Below are 24,627 nucleotides of genomic sequence, written 5' to 3' on the forward strand. Positions count from 1 at the left end.
GTATGCCTTTGTTTTGTTTCATCGATAATCACTGGCTCATCAACAAATCAACACTCAGACATGTGCAGTAGTAAATTCCAGGTGCCTTTGATATTTAGCTGATTTTTGACCAAATGAAAACATACTTTTAGACATCAGAAAGTTTTTGTTGTTATGAAAGGTAATTTGTGAAGGTAAGAAGATAGAACATATTTTACTTAAAAGCTTTGATTTTTTTTTTCTTTAATTTGCTTTTTAGGGCTGCACCTGCTGCATATGTAAGTTGCCTTGCCTAGGGGTCAAATGGGAGCTACAACTGCTGGCCTATGGCACAGCCATAGCAATGCTCCATCCTTAACCCACTGGGCGAGGCCAGGGATCCAACACACATTCTTCTGGATACTAGTCCGGCTCAAGCCACAAAGGGAAGTCCCTATTAATGCGATTTATAACTTTCAAGTATTACCTCTCCTGGCATGTGAATCTCCCTTTGAACGCTTGCTAGAGCCCATGCAAAAATTAGGGGAATTTCCACAAAGTTGTATATGATAAATACAATTTTGCTTATTGGTTGATATAAGATCTTCATGGACTATAAGCATTCTCTTTATGGTTATCATTGTTTTCATCTTAAAAAACAAATTGCTTTGAATTGCTGAATATCTTTCTGTAGCGTATTTAAAGGAATGTCTCTGGCGATTTCCTTTTCTTGTGAACAATTTCCACGTATTTAAACAGCATTTGAAAATGCATCAATTGGTTCAATTGGTTTCCCTTCCTCTCTCTGAAAAGATCAGACCCAAGTGGGGGGGGGGGAGGGGCCCGGGGGGTGGGGGGGGGACCAGAGCCCACCGAACAGCGAGGAGCCTTCAGCTGGGCTCTCCCTGTCTCCTCCGATGCGGCGGGACGGAAGAATCCCACTGGGAGGAGGACGCCCTTTATGTTTCAGGGCAGTGTGGGCGTTACAGCGGTATGGGTAAGGAGGGCGTTCACGCGGAGGGGCGCCCTGGTGGGGGGTGTGGGAGCCTAGAGGTTCCAGAGCCTGAGCAGAATAAAGAGGGCTTTAGGCGAGGGGGATGTGGCAGCAGTAATGGGAGACGGGTTACAAACAGAGGACTGATCAAAAAACCTGGCTCAGCAGGTTAAGGATTCCGTGTTGTCACTGCTGTGGCACAGGTTCCATCCGTGGCCTAGGAACTTCCACATGCTGGGAGTGCAGCCAAAAAAAATTTTTTTTAAATAATCACAGAGTGCCACATAGCAAGGAGAGACACCTACATCCTGTAAAAATACTGAACACTCAGTACTGGGGTCTACATTATTGGAGCAAAAAATAGCATGTGTATCTGTCTACTAAGACTGAGCATCACAAGTGCCTGCACTGTCAATTAATTAATTAATCACTTGATTGATTCATCCTGGCACCGCTTATTACCAGCTGTAAGGCCTGGACACGTCACTTGATTTCTCTGTGTCTCAATTTCCTCATGTTTAAAAAAGGATAATAACAGTACCTGCCTCGGAGGTATTCACAGAATGAACCTTAAATGAGTTAGTATGTGTGCAATGCTTAGGATGCTGCCTGGTGCAAAACAAGTGCTGCATAAAAGTATTAGCTGTTGTTGCTGTTGTTAGGAGCTCATTCAACAGTGAAATAGGCCTTCTTCAATATTAACAACAGTACTCCATGGTGCACCTCTCTATTAGGAGATGACAGACACTTCCCTGTTGTGGAAACTGCTTATACCTTCCCCCAGCCTGGGTCCCCCTAGACCCTCCTTAATGGCAGACTGTCAGTACCCCACCTTTTCATCCGGATCCTAGAACCCAATGGCTGAGCTGCGAGCCCTTCGCCAGCATATCTGGATGTATAGTATATTTTCTGGCAAATAGTTCATTGTTTTCCTTCCTTTGACTCTGCCTTTAGGATGCCGGTCTTTTCTTTACCTGCTTTTAGAGCTAATCAAACTCTCTGGGACCACTGACCAAAAGCTCAGCAGCTCACTTGTTCTGTTTTGAAGTCAACACAGTATCTTCAATGCATTTGTAACTCAGATACTTTTGCATTTTTATTTGATGTTTTGTATTTCCAGTAACCAAAGATGTAGGCCTCAAAAGTCTGGGATGATGAGAACATGGGCCACTGACAGAGGAGGGCTTTTATCATTTTCTTAGGAAAATGTGCAAAATTTGGAGCTCTAATTATTGTCATCAATCAATAGATTTCAGTTCTTGTTTGCCTCTGTTTATGGGACTCATTTAGGCAACTTTTTTCTGCTCTGTGAGTCACTTATGTATGCATTTATTGCTGTGTCACTGTCAAGAGCAGATGGCAGTAAATACATTTGGTCTTGATTTAAGGACTTGAAGTCCCCTCGCATTCACAGATTGCCATTTTTACTGCTGCTTTCTCTTTTAAAGTTGCTTGCTTGTAAACATCTGAGAATATACAGAGAAAATCTGTGTGTCCTTTATCTCCTCTAGTAGTTATGCCTAAATGTGTATACCCGTGGTTAGAATATGAACTTCAGTCAGTCACAGCTGTGTTTACCACCTGGCTATTGGAGAAAGTACTTTATAATAGCTGCATAAGTTTGGGCAAATGTCTTCCTCAAAGAACAGTGACATTGACTGTTGACTCTCCAAAAGACTACCAGAAAACAAACAAACAAACAAAAACCCCCCAAAAACTAAAAACTAGCTATTGATCAAACAAAAACTGTATGTGTTGGATTTACCATAGTAAGGATGGGACATCACCTTGGCAGAGGCTTAGGAGTATCTCAGAAGCTAGAGGTCAAGGGAGAATATTTGTAGGTTAGGGTTAGGCTGGATAATTTTTTTTTTTTTGTATTTTTGTATTTTCTAGGGCCACACCCACGGCATACGGAGGTTTCCAGGCTAGGGGTCTAATCAGAGCTGTAGCCACCGGCCTACGCCAGAGCCACAGCAACGCCAGATCTGAGCTGCGTCTGCGACCTACACTGTTATGGCAGCTGCCCAGCAGCCCTGTGCCGCAGCGTATCCGCTCTGGCGACAGCCCCGTGGCTGTAGCGTACCAGCTCCAGTAGCTCTGTGGCCATAATGGATCAGCTCTTTTACCCGGCGAGAAACCAAGCGAGCACTCCGAGAGTTGGAGAACTCAGGTTTATTACGCTGGCGGGCTCAGACGAGATCGCTCTCCAGAGTCGGAGCCCGGAAGAAGGGTTTCACAAAGCTTTTGTGGGCTACGTCTTCCGGGGTCCAAGCTTGGCTAGTTGGACTGGAGTGACGTCAGGCAAGGTAGTCGATGCGGAAACAAATTGACAGAAGCAGATGCATGGGGGAGGACTGGTTGGGGCAGTTGGCTAGACTTTGCTTAGTCATCATGGCTGGGGTCTCTCCTTTCTACATTTTATTGGGACATTTTCTCCTACAACACCACAGCTCATGGCAATGCTGAATCCTTAACCCACTGAGCAAAGCCAGAGATTGAACCCGCAACCTCATGGTTCCTAGTCGAATTCGTTAACCACTGAGCCACGACGGGAACTCCTACGCTGGATAATTTTTAAGATGGAGAGTTGGTTGAGATTGGGCAGAAATTATGATATAATAGTTTTGGATTATGGGGTCCAGTGGGGCAAGCATGTTGTTAATCTTGGAACTAGCCCATTTTAGTTGTCGATTTATAGTCCTATTTTCCTAAAGCAAGTGGTTAGGTCATGTTCGCTTCTTTTCAACACTGACCAACCCGGGGGAAGGAAGGTATCCAGGGCTGTTTAACATAGGTTAGTGAATATGTTAGTTTCTGTTCTCAGTGATCAAATTATATCATAGGATTGTTGTGAGTATTAAAGAGAATATTGAGAGTTCCCATTTTGGTGCAGTGGGTGGGGGACCCGGTAGGTTGCAGATGTGGTTCAGATCTGTTGTTGTCATGGCTATGGCATAGGCTGGCAGCTGCAGCTCTGATTTGGCCCCTGGCCTGGGAACTTCGATATGCCTCAGGTGTGGCCCTAAAAGGAAAAAAGAGTTAAATAGAGTATTGTATGTAAATGAGGTTGGCATTAAGTACTCATTAAAACGTTAGGTTTTTTTCCTCTTCCACTCCCAGCTGCTCCCCAACCCTTCCACCTCCGCTTATTTGGGGATCTCATCTTCATATGAATAACATTTAAATCAATGGTATACCATAGTATTATTAGTACTCAAAACAGTTTGTTGAATGAGAAAATGAAAATCAAAAGATAAAATTAAAAAAATCAAAAGCAAAGTACTTTGCCGAGTTTCGATACCAGCTTAAGCCCATGAAACTTGATTTTTTCCTAAGCAAATGCAGTTTTCTCATTAACTTATTAAACGTTTGGAAACCTAAAGGAAAACAGATTTCGATCCCAAATGTCTAGGTAAATTATTTTACTTTGTTAACACTTAGGGAGAAAAAAATCATCCAAATTAGTTGAGTCATTATTTAAAGATATTTTAAACATGCTATAGCATCAGAATAAAGTAGGAGGTCTGAAGATCAGGTTCTTTCTTTAGAGTTTTTTCCCCTCTTTGGACTCATGGTCTTATTTTTCGATCACTCTCATTACAAAACAATTCAGTAACTGCTCATTCAGTTTGCATCTGCTTTTGTTGATAAAGGCTCTTACTTCCCATAATGCATTTTTTTTATTGTCTTTTTAGGTTCTTACCTGTGGCATATGGAGGTTCCCAGGCTAGAGGTCCAATCTGGAGCTGTAGCTGTTGACCTACACCACAGCCACCGCAACACTGGATCCGAGCCAGGTCTGTGACCTACACCACAGCTCACGGCAACGCCAGATCCTTAGCCCACTGAGCAAGGCCAGGGATCTAACACACATCCCTCATGGATACTAGATGGGCTCCTTAAGCACTGAGCCATGACGGGAACACCTTTTTGGTTTTGTTTTTGTTCTTTTTTTTTTTTTTTTAGAACTTTTAAAGGTACACATATCAGAATGCCATTCTCTCCTCACCAATCCCTAGGAGATTGTGATTCAGTTATATCTAAACCAAACATTTAGGAATTTGTTCTTTTAAAAAGCTCCTCGGGAGATACTGGTGATCAAGCAGGTTTGGGAACCACCCTTTGACGATTAAGGTATTGAGGGCACTCGCAACCCAGGACTCCTGTGGTTTCAGAGGAGCCCACCGTCCTCTGAGAGTCATTCACACACATCAGGTACAATTGCTTGGATGTGTTTTCTCTTCCACCGGCATCCGCCTTCAGTGGCAGCAAGCAGGGCTCATCTGGTTACAGGCATATGCTTCGTTAGCTGCAAGGATAATACAACGGTGAGTGACTTCTTTTTCGCAGGGACAGCAGGAGGGGATGGTGAAGAGGAAAAGGAAATTGAATATGGTAAAACTCTGTTCTTTTAAGAACTGTAACCTCCTTTATTCATTCATGTGCATGAGATGTAAGGAGTTGAGGTGTCAGCTGACAAATGATTATGAAAACCTCACCGAGAAATGTCTGGGTTTCTACAGAATGTAAAGCCCCAGACTGAACTATTTTAGTTTCCAGGCAGGTGCTAATTCTTGTGGCTACTGCAGGCCTTTCTCACTCTCTCCTGTGGCCTTAGACAGTAATAGCATTTATTGGCAGCTGCTATATTCTGAGGACAAGTTAGGCAGTTTCTCTACTTTGTCTCATTTAATTCTCATGACAACGCTAGGACCTGTTATCCTTTTATTACATAAAAAGAAACTGAGGCTCAGAGAGAGGAAATCACTTACCAAAGTTTAGCTACCACATAAATTGCATCACTAGTATTAAGACCCAGGGTTTTTTTTTTAGCTCTAAGACCTATATCATGAAGGACTCACAGACTTGGGGTTTGGGATTGTGGGGTTTGAGCCCACTTGCCTGGGTGCGCTCAGCCCTGGCTGTGTAACCTTCGGGCAGTTTGTGGACTCCTTCTGTGCCTCAGTTCCCTATCTGAAAACAGGGTTCTTAAGCCAGTTAATAAATGGGTAAAGTATCTGGACAGATGCCAGATAAGTATATAAAAAGATGCTCAAGATCACGAGTCATTAGGGAATTGCAAGTCAAAACAGCAATGAGATGCCACTACACACCTATCAGAATGGCCAAAATCTAGAACACTGACAATTCCAAATGCTGACCGGAAGCAGAGCAACAAGGACGCTCATTCATTGCTGGGGACATGCAAATCGGTACAGCCACTTTGGGAGACAGTTTGGCAGTTTCTTACAAAGCTACACATACTGTTATCCTCTGATCCAGCAGTCATACTCTTTGACACTTACTCCAATGAGGTGAAAACTTACACATACACAAAAACCTGCCCATGAATGTTTATGGCAGCTTTATTTATAATTGACAAAGCTTGGAAGCAACCAGGATGTCCTTCAGTGGATAAATGGGTAAACAAACCGGGACATCCATACAATGGAATATTATTCATCAGTATGAAAATGAGCTCTCAAGCCATGAAGCCAGGGAAGAACCTTAAATGAATACTCCTGGGTGAAAGAAGCCACTATGAAAAGGCTACCTACACATTGTGTGATTTCAACCACATGACATTCTAAAGAAAGGCCAACTTGCTCACCAGCCATGCCCACACCCCTGTGGGTCCAAATGTTTATTCTGTTTTCACGTTATTTCAATTAGGTTTTCATTGTCATGAATGCTCCATACCAAATGATATTCATGGGAGAGATTTCTGTGTTGTGTCCACTCACTCTTTGGAATGTTCTCCAAGGTGACCTAGGGTAGCTGCTGTTGCCCATGAAGGTGGGTCGCTGGTCCGCCTTTGTACTTCTGATGGTCTCCCAAGCTGGCATCTTACAGTGTGGGAGGCTCAGCACTTATCAGCCCTAAATGCTGCAGGGCTGGCATTCAGGCAACTTCTGGGACTGAGTTGGGTGCACAGGTAATGGGAGTAGGTAGAGCAGAACTGGGTGGCAGGGGGCAAGCGGACCTCTGTTCCCAGGGCAAGGAGGGTGAGGGACCAACATCAGGTGGGCCCTATGGAGAATGAACCAGGGCTCACTGGCTGCCTGGACCCTGACCCACCCGCTGCTGAAGGTCTTCGTGACTGCCAGCCCATTCCCTTCCTCCAGCCGGCCTCACTGTGGCGCCATTATTTTCTGCCAGGTTTTTACTCCACCTCTGTTTTGAATTCAGGTCTCAATTTAGATCTCATTTTCTCTCCCCGTGCTCTACATGCCTCTTATTATCCCCTTACCCATTTTCTCAGTTCCGCATCACAGAATATCTGGGAACTGTGGTGGTGAAACATGTCCACTCCCTGGATCTTTCTGGGGATGCGAGGACGTGGAGAGACTGGAAGCCATGTGGAAGGAACAGACCTGCATTGGTAAGTTTTGTCTCCATCACCTAAATGACTGAGATCTCTGTTCCAGTTAAAAACAAAGCCGTTTGCTTCTCTTCTTCGAGATCTTGTGTAGCTTCGTGGTTCCTGCAGTGGATAAAAAGCTGGACCGTGTGGCATGCGAGACTCTCAGGGTCTAAGAATCTAGCTTTTCTTCTGGATAAGCTATCTTTCTGTCTGATCCAAGGTAACTATAAGAATTGGAGTTCCTGCTGTGGCACCGTGGGTTAAGAATTTGACTGCAGCCTTCGGGTCCCTGTGGGGGCTCAGGCTAGATATCCAGCATGGTGTGGTGGGCTAAGGATCTGGCATTGCTGCAGCTGTGGTACAGGTGACAGCTGTGGCTTGGATTCAGTCCCTGGTCCAGGAACTTCTATATGCTGCCGGGTTGGTCTTAGAAAAAATAATGAGAAATATCAATGTGGTTGAAGAGGCAGCTGAATTACTGCCCTCTGGAAATTTATTATCATTCTTAAGTCAGCACTGTCAGACATGTACTGGTAAATGCGTAACAATCAGCCTTCTAGGGACTAGAGGGAAGCCCATACTTGCAGTATTTGCTTCTTTCTCTGGTGGATCTATTCCCACCATGACCACTTTCAAGGTCCCAGCATACTATAGCACACACTAGGTAGCTTTTCCACTGGACAGATTAAATAAGTGCGAATAACTTCAAGGAGGCGGATAATAGTAAAGTCATAAAACAGTGAATAGTAAAGTAATAAAATACAGAACTGATGAGTTTGAGTGTTTGTTATCTGTATTGTTCTTTTTTTTTTCCTTTATGGCCTCGCCTGTGGCATATGGAAGTTACCAGACTAGGGATTGCATTGGAGCTGCAACTGCGGCCTACCCCCCAGCCACAGCAACACCAGACTGGAGTCGCATATGCAGCCTATGCCACAGCTTGTGGCAATGCCAGATCCTTAACCCACTGAGTAAGGTCAGGGATTGAACCCGCATCTTCATAGAAACAACGTTAGGTCCTTAACCCATGGAGCCACAACGGGAACTCCTATTATCTTAATTTTTAATATAATTTATTTAATTATAATTTGATTGTGTTCTAATTTAATTTATTGTTGAAAAATGGCTGTATTTAACATCTGGCTTGCAAAATTCCTGAAAATCTGCCAGTCAGTTCTCATAGGCTGGTGGGAGCCAGTTCAAGCGTAGCCCTGAACACCATTTTCTCCCCTTTACCATGAAAGTTCTGCTCACATTGAGATTCGGCAGTCATGAAACACACCCTCCTAATTCCCTTTAGGGAATGAATTTGTGTGTAAAGTTGAGTCGTCAGTCAGGCCCTAAGGCCATCGCAAGTAAGAAAGGTTAAGAGATGTACATTCTTTCCTCGCGGCTGGCTATTTTTTCTTTGTTTCAATATGTTTTTCCTTGAACAAGAAACAGACACCAACTTAATAACATTTGGAAGCTTTTGTCTAATGGTTTACAATATTACTCAACTGTTGTCTGCTAAACCATGGCACTATTATCACCGGAGATCTTGTTGGAAATGAAGAATCTTAGGTATATCCAGAACTCCTGAATCAGAATTTGCATTTTGACAAGATTCCCAGCTAATCTAAACACGCACAATAAATTTTGAGGAGCTGGGAGTTCCGTTGTGGTGCAGTGGAAACAAATCCGACTAGTATCCATGAGGATATGGGTTCGATCCCTGGCCTTGCTCAGTGGGTTAAGGATCTGGTGTTGCCGTGAGCTGTGGTGTAGGTCGCAGATGTGGCTCTGATTCAACCAACCCCTAGCCTGGGAACTTACGTATGTTGTGTGTGTGGCCCTAAAAAAGCAAAAACAAATTTTTTTTGAGAAGCACTGACAGAGTAAGGTTATACTTGAATTTAGGCAAGTTTGTCTCTAGAATAATACTTTCCAGTAGAACTTTCTGTGATGATAGAACTATTCCATGTCTGTGCTCTTTAAAACATTACCCATTAACTGCCTGTGGCTATTGAGCACTTGATTTTGTGGCTAGTGCCTGAGAAAGGTCCCCTTGACTATTCAGCGAAGTACTGAGTGGTACACGTGTATGAGGAAATCATCCAGATTGATTAAAGAGAGTAGTGCCCATCACTACCAGGGCCAAGAACAGTGCCTATTCTGACAATCCAGACTGGAAAATCACCTAATTCATGGTAGCACGCTCAGAAAAGTTTTGCCTCAGTAGCAGGGAATGATTATTCTTAGACTAAACACTGCTCTCATCCTGCCTAACAAATCTTAAAAGGAGACCCCAAAGGGTCCCTAGGCAGATCAAATCATTTTCAAATTCATGCAGCCTAAAACGAATTTCAAGAATATTTATAGCAACATAAAAATATCCAACACCCAAGGAGGTAAAATTAACAACACATACCATCCAGTTACAGATTGCTGGCAAAGAAGCAGGAGAGGTACCCCCATAGTGAAAGAAAAAAATCAATAAGTCAAAATAACCCAGATGTTAGACACAAAATCACACAGATTTTGGAATTAGCAGACAAGGATATTAAAAGTTATTATAAATCTATTCCCATAGATTCAGAATTTAAGTAGAGATGTGGAAGATGAGACCAAAACTTCTAGAGATGAAACCTACAATGTCTGAGATGAAAAAAAGCCCAAATAGGCATAATAGCAGATTATACATTATGTCAGAGAAGATGAAGACAGAGCAGCAGAAGGTATTCAAAGTGAAACAAAGAGAAAAAGAACTTTTTTAAATTAAAAGAGTAGTGGGCTATGTGGCAATTTCACTTGCTCTAATGTACATGTAATTGGATTCCCTGAAGTAGGGATGTGGGACAGAAAGCATATTTGAAGAAGTAATGGCTAAATATTTCCCAAATTTGATGACACTTATAAATCTACAGCTCTGAGAAGCTCCGTGAACCCCAAGCTCAAGAAACATGAAGGAAAATACATCAAAACTTTCTCAACACTAGTGATAGAAAATCTTCAAAAGCAGCAGAGGGGAGTTCCTGTCATGGCGCAGTGGAAATGAATCCGACTAGGAACCATGAGGTGGTGGGTTCAATCCTTGGCCTAGCTCGGTGGGTTCAGGATCTGGCGTTGCCGTGAACTGTGGTGTAGGTTGCAGACGCAGCTCGGATCTGGCTTTGCTGTGGCTGTGGTGTAGGCCAGGAGCTGTAGCTCTGATTAGACCTCTAGCCTGGGAACTTCCATATGCCGTAGGTGTGGCCCTAAAAAAAAAAAAAGCAAAATAAATAAATAAATAAATAAAAGCAGAGGAAAAAGACACATTCCATACAGAGAAACCAAGATAAATATTATATTATAAAGATTTCTCATGGGAAACAATGGAAATAAGACTGGAGTAATATCTGTAAGGCACCGAAAGAAAAAATTGTTATGGAGAATTTTATTCCAGTGAAAATATCTTTCAAAATGATGGCAAAATAAATACCTCATCAGATAAACAGAAACTTCAAAAAATTCATCACCAGCAGACCTGTACTACAAGAAGTGTCAAAGAACATTTTTTTTTTCTTGTGGAAAGAAAATGAGACCAGATGGAAATACAGACAGTTTTACACAAAGGAATTCAGAGCACTATAAATTGGTAAATATATGAGATTTAAAATTAAATAAGTTAAGTGATCATTGCCTCTTTTGTCAAAAATAATAACAATGTGGGATTTGCAACATGTGTAAGTAAAATGTATGACATAGGAGGAATTAATACTGATTCTACATGAACTATTCTAGAAAACTGCAGAGGAGGGAATATTTCTCAACCCTTTTTTTTTTTTGGATGTGCAGAAATTCCTGGACCTGGGATCCAACCTGAGCCATAGCAGTGACCCAAGCCACTGCAGTGACAGTGCTGGATCCTCAACCCCCAAGCCACATGGGAACTCCTCCCAAATCATTTTATGAGGACAGCATTAGTCTGATACTAGAATCAGACAAACAGATTACAAGAAAACTGTAGACCATCCTCCCTTGTATTAGCAAAATCTCGAACATCTCTCATGGAGCTTTTAATCCTATTCTGTTGTCATAGGTCTTGTCTGTAGTCATATTAGAGTTTCCTGCCTTCCTCTTCTCATTCTTATTCATTCTGTATACTTTTAGATGAATTTTCCTTGAACATGTTTTGATCATGCCATTGCTTTCTGGAAACATCTCCAGTAGCTCCCTACCGCATACTAAATAGATACAGCTATTGCGGGGAATATTATATTGAGGAAAATTCTCTCTTACTAGACCACTACGCAGGGTTCAAGGATGATAAGCCATTGCCGTGCTCTTCTCTGACATAGAACATGTCATGAAGTGACCTCTGGCCCTGACTATCCAACCCCTACACTCTGTCATCAAGCTCTCCTGTAATAACATGAAAATAAGGAGGCCTGGGAGTTCCTGTTGTGGCTGAGTGGGTTATGAACCCGACCAGTATCCATGTGGATGCAGGTTGATCCCTGGCCTTGCTCAGTGGGTTAAGGATCACAAGGTGCCACAAGCTACGGTGTAGGTTGTAGGTTGCAAATGCGGCTTGGATCTGGTGTTGCTGTGGCTGTGGTGTAGCCCTGCAGCTGTAGCTCCAATTCAGCCCCTACCTGCAGTCCCTAAAAAGACATGCGCGTGTGCTGCGCACGCGCGCGCGCACACACACAAGAGTAAAGAGTAAAGAGGGCTAACATTTATTTATCCTGCACTATGTACCTGTCATCATATAAGTACATAAATATATTATTTCATCGGTCAGATGGGGACGTTAATAGTGCCTGCCTCATAGAGTTTTATGGGGATCAAAAAGTACGTATGAAGTGCTTTGTCCAGGGTGAAAAATATTAGGTGCTTAGCTGATGTTGTTGTTGAATCTTTGTACCCATAAGACAGTTACCATTATTAACCTTAGTTTATAGATGAAAAGGAGGCACAGAGTTTGCATAACTTGCCCAGGATCCCTCGGCCAGTAAGAGGTAGAGTCAGGTCTCAGATTTGTTCTGCTTGACTCTAATGCTTGTATTTTCAACCACAATGCTGACTTGACTCTAACAGGAGATTATTTTTACTCCTTTGCTGTTCAGTACTGAGCTAGCTCTAAATCAACTGGATCTGTCAGAGTGTCTTAGCATAAGCTGATCCTCCAAAAATGTGGTTAATAAGAAGGGTAGTCTTTCCATGAACCACTTCTGGAAAATGATACTCCCTGGCAAACTATTCATACATCACTTCCCATTTTCCCTTGCACTAACGCCAATAAGATTTCTTAAATTCTGACAATACGTGAGAAGCTAGTTGTAGACTTTCCCTCTCTGTTAGGAACTAGAAGTATATAACAACGAATTGCTGATTTGAACAGCTGTCTTACCTTCTCCCCATTGCTTAGTCATCACTGCGTTGCTCTCTGTCCTGGGTTTTATGTGTTTATTTTTAAAGTTCACCTGTGAAATAATTTTCCGCACTCACAAACTAAGACGCTCTGTAATTTGTACCGCTTCTCCTGTTGCATCCCAGCCCTCAAAGAGCACTTGATTGCCTATTTTCACATCATTTCCTAACCTCTAGGCATGTCTATCTTGCCACGCCAGAAACCTCAGTGGCTCTCTGTCATCTCCAAGATCCAGCAGAAACTTTAATCTTGGTTTATGTAGTTCCCAAGTCAGTTGTCTGTCTATCACCCATTGACACCTAAATAAGTTCGCGTCGAGTCCCAGGAAGTCCAAGTTCCTATTCCTGATTTATGTGTCTCTGCATCTTTTGCCTGAATACTCCTACTTCTGGGCTTGCAGTTTAGTGGGTAGCCTTTCTGCAGCAACTCAGCTATGTAACTCTGCTTCTTTTTAAGTTCTATAAACACTTAAGAAATTTGTCCATAAAATTAGCAGACACAAAGCTTATTTTGGAAAGGTTTATATTGCATTAATGCAAATTACTTCAAATCGAACAGTAAACCCCTCCCCCCTTTTTTGGAAATGCCTTTTAGCTACTCCAACACAAAGAATTATTACTGTCCCTTCATGCTACATGGGCTCCAAGTGCATTTCATATTTCTGATTCTCCCCTTAACCACCCTCCCCTTTTCAGTAGCTAAAACTCATTTCTTTCTTTGCTTTAGGAAAATCAGGCTAGCCATCCTAAAATGTTTACCTTGGTTCCTGTTGACATCCATGCCCTATGGTCTATCACCAAGCAGCAGACCAAGGATTGACTCAAAAAATGATAATAACCCCCCTAAGAAGAATTCTGGTGCCACCTGTTAAGACAATACATTTTTTTTCACTTCCATTACATCACAGAGCCCTTTTGACTTAATTTTGCTTATCCTTCCAGCCTTATCTCCCCGCTACTCCGTGTGCTTTTTCTGTTATCAGTACATCACGTTCTTCCTCATTTCCATATATTCTAAAAAACATGTCACTACTTCTGGGAGCCCCCTTTATCCTCCCATCATGTATGTGAAAAGCATGCCTCTTGTACAAGCGTAAATAAAAACACATTAAAGATTTTATTTAACACAATTAATGAGGGAGCTAGGAAGATGCTGCAACTAGTTCGAAAGGAAATCCAAAGAGTAGAAACATCTAGACCATCAGGAATATTTACATGAATTTGCTTCAAAAATGCACAACTGGCTTATTCCACATTGGGGGAGAAGAATCAAACTTACATCAGAAAAAATTCTTTTTTTACAACTCTGGGCAAGAATCATTTGCATTGCTGTAAGTTGGCCACAAGTCACAGGTGCTCAAAGATCGTGAAAGGCACAAAGACCTCATAAACCAGACACCTTGGAAGGATTTGTTAGACACTGCCTGGTTTTCACGGAAGACATTCGGTGCAGTCTTTTTGGTCCATTTCCAAGACTTTCACAACTTTTCTTTATACCCTTTTTCTCTCTTTCTGCCAATTTCCGCTGCTCTTTTCCCCCATTCGGTTTGCCCGGCTGGTTCCCAGGAGTTAATGCTTCTCTTTTTAGATCCTTCCGACGCACCCTTGTAATAACCTATCTGCAGTTTGTTCAGAATCCTGGTCAAGCTCACCAGTAATTCATTTCTTCCTCCTTTGGAACAAAATCGGGAAGATATTTTCTTGTGCTTAGGATTCTGGTGCCTCTAATGTTTCATTTAACTGGGCATGGAGACTTGAGCTAACTTTAACTACTTTGTCCAGTTTCTTAATATAGTTTTTTCCATATCTTAGAATTCAGTTTCTTTTTCATGACTTTGGAAAGTTGAGTACAGTTTAAATATTATTCTCTTTAACAAAGAAGGCAATAGCGAAGAGGATCATGAGGAATCCCATTTGCTCTGTCATTTATTATATTTAATGCATATGCATAGTCTCCAGAATGATGTTCTTCCGCCTTAGGGATTCATTTACTTGCTCTAAGAATACGATTTTGCTTGCCTACAGCATTTTCCACAATCCTCAGAAGATTAAAAAGTCACTCCCTGGCAATTGGTTCACAGGTTGATACAATTCTCTGGCATTTATCTTTTATCATTTCTGTATTTATGTCCAAAATATGAATTATGTGCCAGCTGTAGATGCTCTGGTTTCCTCATGTTTCCTCTTAACTTTCTCCCTTATTGGGGTGATTTGTAATAGTACTTTTAGAACTGTGTTGCAATAGTCAATAGTTATTTTACAGAGGGTCCATTGGATTAAGGCTACCAATAATTTATTCTATGTAGTTCTTACCGAAAGGTAATTTACGAAGAGACTGATTAAGTAGCCACAGAGGGGGCCTGTTAATACTGAGATGGTATTTTTGGAAAAGGATGGCACGGTGCGTAAACAAAGTGGCATTTGAAGAGCAGACGTGAGTAGACCCCACGCTGGTGAGAGGGAAATCTTGTGATGACGACAACATGTTTTATGTAAACAAACCAAAGCAATCTAAAGAGGTTCACTGTGATTCTCCAGCGACTTCAAAGCATAAGTAGAAGTTACCACTCAGTTGGGTTTTCAGTTCTGAATTGAGCGCTGTGTTAAGCACAGAGAGGAAGGTGTTATTTTTCCCTCCGGGATGTTCTGGGTGCACCTGGACAATCATTTTGGGGTTCAGGCTGTAAAAACTGCAGCTCACAAGGCTGGAGAGATTGAGGATCCCTGGTCTGGGCTGGGAGAGGAAGGCACTGCCTGAGCAGACACGAGGGCGGGTGGAAAGCCCGGCTGAGTGGGCAGATCTTGCCTTGCGCATGTTGTCATCCATAAGCATCCTCAAGGCCTCTGCCCGCGGCTTCTTTGGAGACCTCTTCCGCAGCTTCCCAAAAGGTGGAGGAGCGGGAGACCAGCTTCGAAGATAAACTCCTAGAATTCATGCTTTTTCCTCTTTCTCTTCTTCTGCAGTGCCCCTCTCCACAAGTCCCCGAATGGCAGCAGTTTAGCTGCATAAACTATGTTTAGAAAGGTAAAAGGGAACGGCAGGGCATAAAGCATGTGACCAAATCCAGATCAACAAACAAGTGAGCAGTGGTGTGCCAGACCTTGTTCTCAGTGCTTTACATTTGTTAATTCATTTAGTCCTTATCATAACCAAGTGAAGGAGGTGACACTTATGTCCATTTTGGAGAAGCGAAGGGTATATACGATTACGCGTTATCCGCTATTACTCAGTTGTTTAGCATTGCAAAGTAGTAATTCATTAAAATCACAATTTCAATTTATAGTCATGGCTAACATAGGAATTTATAGGACTTCCCTGGTGGCCTAGGGGTTAAGGATCCAGTGTTGTCAGTGCTGTGGCCCAGGAACTTCTGCATACCATGAGTGTGGCCAGAAAAATAATTTATAATTGACAGGCAGGGCGAACCCCAAACATTGGTGAGTTTATGGGGATGTGGAGGAGGGGAGTCCTTGTTTCTGGGTAACTAGGTTAATGTCTGCCCTCTAGTCTGAAACATCCCTCCCTACTCCCCTTTTTTAATTCCTGAGGGAAATGGGCCATGTGTGAAGATTGGCCCTGTTTTTCTGCAGCTGGCCGTACCCAAAATATTGATTTAGCATTTGATACCAAGTTTGAAATCATGTTGAATCTTCCAGCTTCCCATAGGTCATGTCAACATCCTGATCTGTTTATTCGTTGATCTATCCGTAATCTTCACCAGCAATGGATTCACAGTAGCGGATCCTCAGCTGAGATCTATGGCACTACTGAGGCACCTACAGACCCTCAGATGGCTTTGTATGTCTTAAATTTGATGAAGAGTTTTGACTGATTAGGTTGATATTAGGACTGTTTTTTTTTTTTTTTTGTCTTTTCAGGATTGTACCCATGGCATGTGGAGGTTCCCAGGCTAGGGGTCGAATCAGAACTACAGCTGCTGGCCTACACCACAGCCACAGCAACTTGGGATCCGAGCCTCATCTACCACCGATACCACAGCTCACGGCAATGCTGGATCCTGAACCCGCTGAGCGAGGCCAGGGATCGAACCCTCAGCCTCATAGTTCCTAGTCAGATTCGTTTCTGCTGTGCCACGATGGGAACTCCAGGACTCTTTTACTTGTTGGGTTATTTGAAATTGCATACAATAGGGTACTGGGCTCTAGCTCTGTTTTTTTTTGTTGTTTTTTTTTTTAAAGATAACTAAGGATGTTTACTGTACCCCCAAAAACTGTTCCCTTAAGAATAATAGTAGCTGACACTTTCATAGCACTTGCGCTGTGCCAGGCACTGTTCTAATTGCCTTATGTCCATTACCGAACTTAATCCTCCCAACAGCCTATGCAAGCAGAGGGAGTTTGACTTGTTTTCTTTCATTTTCTTCTAATTCCAAGTCTCCTGTGAATGCAGTAAGTAGTGGGGTTTATGTCACATGCTTACACGGGGTTGCAGGGGAGGCTGGCGGGGCAAGCGCAGGTCTTTGCCTTGGGAGTTGGTGCTCATAAAAAAGGAAGTGAACACGATATAGAATGTGTTTCAAAGATGCCAGGAAACCGCGAATCTGAATAATGCCCCTACAGAGACTCCAAGGAAATTCAGTTATACGGCATCACAGAAGCCAAGGGAAAAATGGGTTTCAAATGCCCCCAAGAGGCCCAGGACTATGAAGACTGAGAATTGTTCACTGAGTGTGGTGATAAGGAAGTCACTGGTGGCCTTAATAAGCATCATTTCAGCAGAGTGAGGGGAGGGCCAGGGAATGGACTGGCTGGAGGAAAGAATAGGAGGTAATGGAAATCGTGGGTATAGGCCATTCAGACCTTGAACCCCTGAGCAAGGCCAAGGATTGACCCACATCCTCATGGAGATCATGTCCGGTCCTTAACCCACTGAGTCACAATGGGAACTCCACATTCCTCCAATTTATCTGTTATTATCCTCATTATTTCTAGGAGTGTGGACTTAAAAAAAATGCACAACCTAGGAGTTGAGAGTTAAGTTTTGTTTGGGGAAAAATTAGGCCTTAAGCCTGGGAGGTGACATTTCAAGTAACCCTGAGAAAACTGCTCTGAGGAGCGAGGAGGGAGTTAGCAAACGTAGGAGTTTCGCAACAGAAGGCAGGTAGCAGGAACAAAAGATGACTGCGAATAACAGAAAACCAGAGATCTCAAGTCGAGGAATTTAGAGCTTCTCTATGGGCAGATGCAAAGGTCTGGGCTTGCTGAGATCATGCCTTAAATGTGCACCTGAGCTCTCTGGGGCCAGTATTCTCACTGTTCTCACTGCCCGAGGTTCCTCAGGGCTTGCTGTTAGGATTGGCTGCCGTCTGATGGCTGCTAGGTGGCAGGCATTCTTTGTTTCCTTCCTGAGCTCCCTCGGAGCTCACTGGCTCACTCTTGGAAGTGGCTGCACTCACTGATGACTGTGACATCCTTTGTTTTTTTAAAAAAATTGGCCTGGGAGTTCCCGTCGTGGCGCAGTGGTTAACGAATCGGACTAGGAACCATGAGGTTGCGGGTTTGGTCCCTGCCCTTGGTCAGTGGGTTAACGATCCAGCGTTGCCGTGAGCTGTGGTGTAGGTTGCAGACGCGGCTTGGATCCCGGGTTGCTGTGGCTCTGGCGTAGGCTGGTGGCTACAGCTCCGATTCGACCCCTAGCCCGGGAACCTCCATATGCCGCAGGAGCGGCCCAAGAAATAGCAACAACAACAACAACAACAAAAAAGACAAAAGACAAAAAAAAAAAATTGGCCTGGACAGCAGTATTTGGAGTAGCACCAAAACACTGCTCCAAAGAGGCAGGGAGAAATAATATCCGAGTAGGTGATAAAGGTGAAAGGGGAGGTGTGTGCAGCCATGCACACTTTTTTTTTTTTTTGTCTTTTTAGGGCCGCACCTGCAGCATATGGAAGTTCCCAGGCTAGAGGTCAAATCTGGGCTATAGCCACTGGCCTATGCCACAGCCCACGGCAATGCCAGATCCTTAACTAGCTGAGCAGGCCAGGGATCGAACCTGCGTCCTCATGGTTACTAGTCAGATTCGTTTCCACTCAGCCATGAGGGGAACTCCAGCCATGCACACATTTTACAGAAGTTTGCTTCTGGTCTCGTGAAGATTGCTAATCACGAGGAGCAGATATCACCATGAAGGATTTTAGTGTTTTTCTAGATACCAGGAGATGCAAGAATTGGGTTCATAAAATCTTCTCCTAAAAATATTTCACTATCTGAAGACGTGTTCTGCCAGTTTTCCCAGGGCACAGAGTGCCTCCCTCCTGACCTGAGCTTGGCTCAGGGGGTGTTGCGGGTTGGCAGGTGCAGTGGCTCGTGATTTAACCGATGTAGAGGCAGATGGCAAGTGCCAAACTCCAGTTCACAGAGTCAATATTTATTTATGCTTACAACTATGTTTCTAGCAGTTTCCCTCTTCATGGTTGCACTGTGTAACCCACTTTTCTGAATTCACTTTTTCCTACTGTAGGAATTAGTTCTTTTAGCAAATGTCTTTAGTTTTAGCCTGTCTCTGAAAAAGCCTTTATTTCATTTTTCTTTTAAATAGTAGTTCAGATGGATATGAAAAAATTCAAATGAACAGAAAATTTGGAAGAATTGTACAGTGAGCACTTATATATCAACTTGCACAGCAACCACCCAGATTCCACAATCATTAACATTGTGGTAGTTTTGTTTCATCATATGTCTATTTATCTCCCCCCCTCCTTTTTTAAGGGCTGCACTGGTGGCATATGGAGGTTCCCAGGCTAGGAGTCTAATCAGAGCTGTAGCTGCTGGCCTATACCACAGCCGCAGCAACTCGAGATCTGAGCCACATCTGCAACCTGCACCACAGCTCACGGCAACGCTGGATCCTTAACCCACTGAGTGGGGCCAGGGATCAAACCGCGTCCTTATGGATACCAGTCGGGTTCGTTAACTGCTGAAGCACAATGGGAACTCCTATCCATCTTATTTTTTGATGCATTTCAAAGTAAGTTATAAACATCCATAGATTTTACTCCTAAACACTTAGCCTGAATATAATTATCTTGGTTTAATATGTGTTTAGAGTTTATTTTTTGAAATTAAAAAATGTACTGTGCATAAAATTCAAATGTATCATTTCATAAGTTGTGACAAATAATATACTTGCATAACCCACACTTTCATCAAGATAGAGAATGTTGCTATCATTCCAGAAAGTTTCATTATGCCTCTTCCCAGGGGACACCCTGTATCCACCTTGAGAGACACTGTTCTGATTTCCTTTTTACATAGTAACTCTGCCTTTTTTTTTTTTTTCCTGTCTTTTTGCCGTTTCGTGGGCCCCTCCCTCGGCATATGGAGGTTCCCAGGTTAGGGGTCTAATCGGAGCTGTAGCTGCCAACCTACACCACAGCCACAGCAACGCAGGATCTGAGCCGCGTCTGCAACCTACATCACAGATCACGGCAACACTGGATCCTTAACCCATTGAGCAAGGGCAGGGATCGAACCCGCAACCTCATGGTTCCTAGTCGGATTCGTTAACCACTGTGCCACAACGGGAACTCCAGTAACTCTGCTTTTTCTAGAACTCTGTATGAATGAAATGATACACCAAACATTCTTTCATCTAAAGCTTTTTCACTCAGCTCAGTGTAGGTTTTGAGATTTACCTATGTGGTTTGCATTTATCTGCAGTTTGTTTCATTTGATGACTCCGGAGCATCCTATTGTATACATCGCAGTTTATTCTGTTGGTGATGGATACATGCTGCTTTTGTTTTTGATGGTTATGAAGCTGATATGAACAAGTCTTTTTTTTGGACATATATGGAGTTTTTGGGTTGTGGGGTGGGTGAATGTTTAGTTTTTTTAAGAAATTGCAGGCGATTTTTCACAGTGTTTTTGTTTGTTTGCTTTGTCTTTTAGGGCCACACCTGTGGCATATGGAGGTTCCTAGGCTAGGGGTCCAATCGGAGCTACAGCTGCTGGCCTACACCACAGCTCACAGCAACGCTGGATCCTTAACCCACTGAGCAAGGCCAAGGATGGAACCCGTGTCCTAATGAGTGCTAGTCAGGCCAAGGATTGAACCTATGTCCTAATGGGTACTAGTTGGGTTCCTTAACCACTGAGCCACAGTGGGAACTCCCACAGTGGTATTTTTTTTTTTTTAATTGTTTTACATTCTCGCAGCAGTATGTAAGAGTTCTGATGGCTTCACATCTTTGTCAGCATTTTGTGCTGTCATGGATTTTAGCCATTGTGTTGCGTATATAAGGGAACTCATGCGTGTACTCTATTGTTTTTTAAATTTAATTTATTTTATATTGGAGCATATATTTGATTCATATGTGTATTAGTTGATTTACAATGTTATGTTAGTTTCAGGTGTACAGCAAAGTGATACAGTTATACAGATACACATCTATTCTTTTTCAGATTCTTTCCTCATATAGGTTATTACAGGATATGGAGTAGAGTTCCCTGTGCTGTACAGTAAATCCTTGTTGATTAATTATTTTATATTTTTTATTTAATTATTTTATATAGAGTAGTGTGTATATGTTAATCCTAACCTCCTAATTCCATTGTTTTTTGACTCTCTTGTTATGTTGAAACCTCTCATGTCAGTATCACGTTTACATCTTTGTAGTTAATATACCTTTTTCCCCTATGATTGCTTTTAAGATTTTTTTCTTTTCTTTTTATGCGCTGGAGTTTCACTGCAGTATGTTTAGGTTTGGATGTGTTTGTTTTCAATGTGTTTGTTTGTTGCCTTTTCAATCTGAGGATTTCTTTCATTGTGAGATATTTGATTTCTTTAATTCTAGAAAAGTCATTCTGGCTGGAAAATTACCCCTTCTTCCCCATCTTATGCTTTTCTTCCTTAGGAGATTCTTGCTATAGATGTATGTTTGAGCCTTTCACTCCATCCACTTACCGCTCCCATTTCCCATCTATTTATTTCTCCAGGCTATCTTTGGCATAATTTCCTTTCCAGTTAATTTGGTCTGGACTACTGTTTAAAATACCCAGGGGGTTAAAATTTTTTTTTATTATAGTTGATTTTTAATTTCCACGAATATTTTAAAATTAAATTTTTTCCCCGAATCTGCCTTTTTTTTTTTTTTGGTCATAATGTCTTGTGTTCACCTTAGGGATTGCATTTCTTTCTCACTCTCTGAATACTTAAAATATATATCTTAAGGTCTCTTTCAACTTGCTCCATTTTGTATTGTTCCTTAGTTGTTACTTTCTTCAATTTCTTATTTGACCTCATTTATGGTATTGAATTATTTGGGGGATAACTTGCGATTGTGTCTGTATGCTTACTATTGGGGATAATTTTTATCAGTGGGACCTTAAGGTGTACTGGCTGGTATAGGTTTTTCCCATAGGGGCAGTGTTTTACTGGTTTCTGGCATTTACCCCCACTGTGAGGGTAGATGGTTTAGGGGTTCTGATTTCTGAAGGTTAAACGTTTCTACCCATACTCCAAACAAACTGAGAGCTAGGACTGGTAGGTTCTGTTTTTCCAGGTTCCTGGGTCCATCAGGGCTTCAATACCAGTTTCCCTCCCATGAACCGGGCCTGTGTTCTCAGCTTATATCATCACACAAGTACTAAAGCTGCAGCCCCTAAGGTTCATTCCTTTGGGGGTTACACTCCCCCCCCTCCATTCCCTGCACTCCCACCAACTACTATAGGTTTCTTATTATTTTGACCTCTGAAATTCTCCCACTTTTACTTTTGATCTTGGCAGTATCTTTTTTTTTTTTTTTGTCTTTTGTTGTTGTTGTTGTTGTTGTTGCTATTTCTTGGGCCGCTCCCGCTCCCGCAGCATATGGAGGTTCCCAGGCTAGGGGTTGAATCGGAGCTGTAGCCACTGGCCTACGCCAGAGCCACAGCAACGCGGGATCCAAGCCGCGTCTGCAACCTACACCACAGCTCACGGCAACGCCGGATCGTCAACCCACTGAGCAAGGGCAGGGACCGAACCCGCAACCTCATGGTTCCTAGTCGGATTCGTTAACCACTGCGCCACGACGGGAACTCCTGATCTTGGCAGTATCTTAAACATAAACCTAAAAGCAATTTATTTTGCATTTCTCTATGTTTGGGGGTAGAAAGCAATACTTACCTTTCGGTAGCTCATTCTCCTGTCTGCACCATAAGTTTCCACTTACTCTGTAAACCCGCAGTAATGCGGCTTTGTCCCCACTATGCCATTGAAAATGTTTCTACTAAGGTCTCAAATGACCAACCAATCCCTTCCATCCAGTGGATATTTTGCGGGTTGCGTAGCACAGCATATGACGGGCCGTGTTCTTCACTCCTTGCATTGAAAGCCCCTTGCTCTCTGGGTTCCATGAGCTGGCCTCTCCCATTGCTCCTCACTTGCAAGCTGTTCCTTCTCACCATCTTTCAAAGGCTGTAAGCTGGTAGTTTTCATCTCTGGCTCCACCTGGATGTTTCTATTGGGCTCTGCTCCCGCACATCCCTCCGGCTCCTTGATATTTTTCTGTAATGTTCCTCAGGCGCCTCAACCTTTTCCAAACAGAATAGAATTTTTCTCAAATCTATTTTGAGATGTGAAGAGGAATAGAGTTATTTTTATGAATCATGAACTTCAAAGGAGGAATTTTACATGAAAATAGAAGAGTCGTTTGGATATGGTCGGGGCTGGGGTGGGGGGGGACTGCGTGAATCCCCTCCTTGACCGCTGGCTTCTGGGTACACGGGCCATGTCAGGGGATTACCTTTAAAGGAGTGGGGTCTGCAGGACTGCAGACCTTAGGGGAGAGCTGAGTTTCAGGAAAGAGGAGGCAGGAAAGTCTTCAGTGAAGAGGTCAAGCTGAAATGTAGTTTGTTGACAAAGGCAGCGAGATGTATTTGGAGGACACACTCGAGAGAGGAAAGCAGCCGGAAGGAGAGGAATGATACAGAAACTAAGCACACGCTCAGTGTTCACTGGGCTTCTTGTGGGCAGGTGCTGATCGTAACCATCTTCCCATCCTTAGAACTTACCGAGTCTCAGGTGTATGCTAGACACTGAGCAAATGTTTGTTATAATAAAATGAGACTGTCGTAAGTGGCTTTTCATTATTTTCCATGGGAAGGATGCGGTAAAAGATCCTGTTCTCCTTTGATAAGAGGAAATGAAAGAAGGATAATAGCTTTGGGCATTTAGAAGGCTATAAGCCAGTTCTGCAAACATGTAAAAATGCCTATTGTGTTAGCCACAGTTGCGTGAAACACCTACAGTGGTGCATCTCCCTACCCCAGTCAATTAGCCTCTTGGACTATGATTCTTTGTTTTTTTGGCTTCACCTATGGCATGCAGAAGTTCCAGGACCGGGGGTCGAACCCTCACGACAGCAGTAACCAGAGCCACAGTAGTGACAATGCCAGGTCCTTAACCTGCTGAGCTGCCAGGGAACTCCTGGACTATGAGTCTCATGGAGGCAGATACTCTAATTTTTCCCAGCACTTGGTGGTGGTCGTGGGGGAGGTTTCCATATTACAGAGCAGATCTTTCCTATGGATATGGCCTGCACCACACTCCTCCTATTAGAAATACATTTTGTTAACAGAAATTATATAAAATGGTGTCAGTCATGGGGCTCCAGAAGCTGAAATTTCCCATGCTGCATTTTCCCCCTCCTTTAGACATTTCACCCATGGTGGCTGAGGACATGAAGTCCCCTCTAGGTTCTGTTTTCCCTGTGATGCTAATTGTTCACTAACAACGAAGCATGCCTGCTTGCCTGTTCTGGCTCCCAGGACTTCCAGGACCCATGGGCAACTCCCCCATGTCTGAGGGATTCTTGGTTTTCTGAAATCTGTCACCTGTACCTCATGGTCTTAATAAAAGGAAAAAGATGCCATCAAGCAAGATGTCTTTGCTTGATGCCATCTGCCCCCTCTG

This window comes from Phacochoerus africanus, chromosome 11 (genome assembly GCF_016906955.1).
Source record: "Phacochoerus africanus isolate WHEZ1 chromosome 11, ROS_Pafr_v1, whole genome shotgun sequence".
Classification (NCBI taxonomy): Eukaryota; Metazoa; Chordata; class Mammalia; order Artiodactyla; family Suidae; genus Phacochoerus; species Phacochoerus africanus.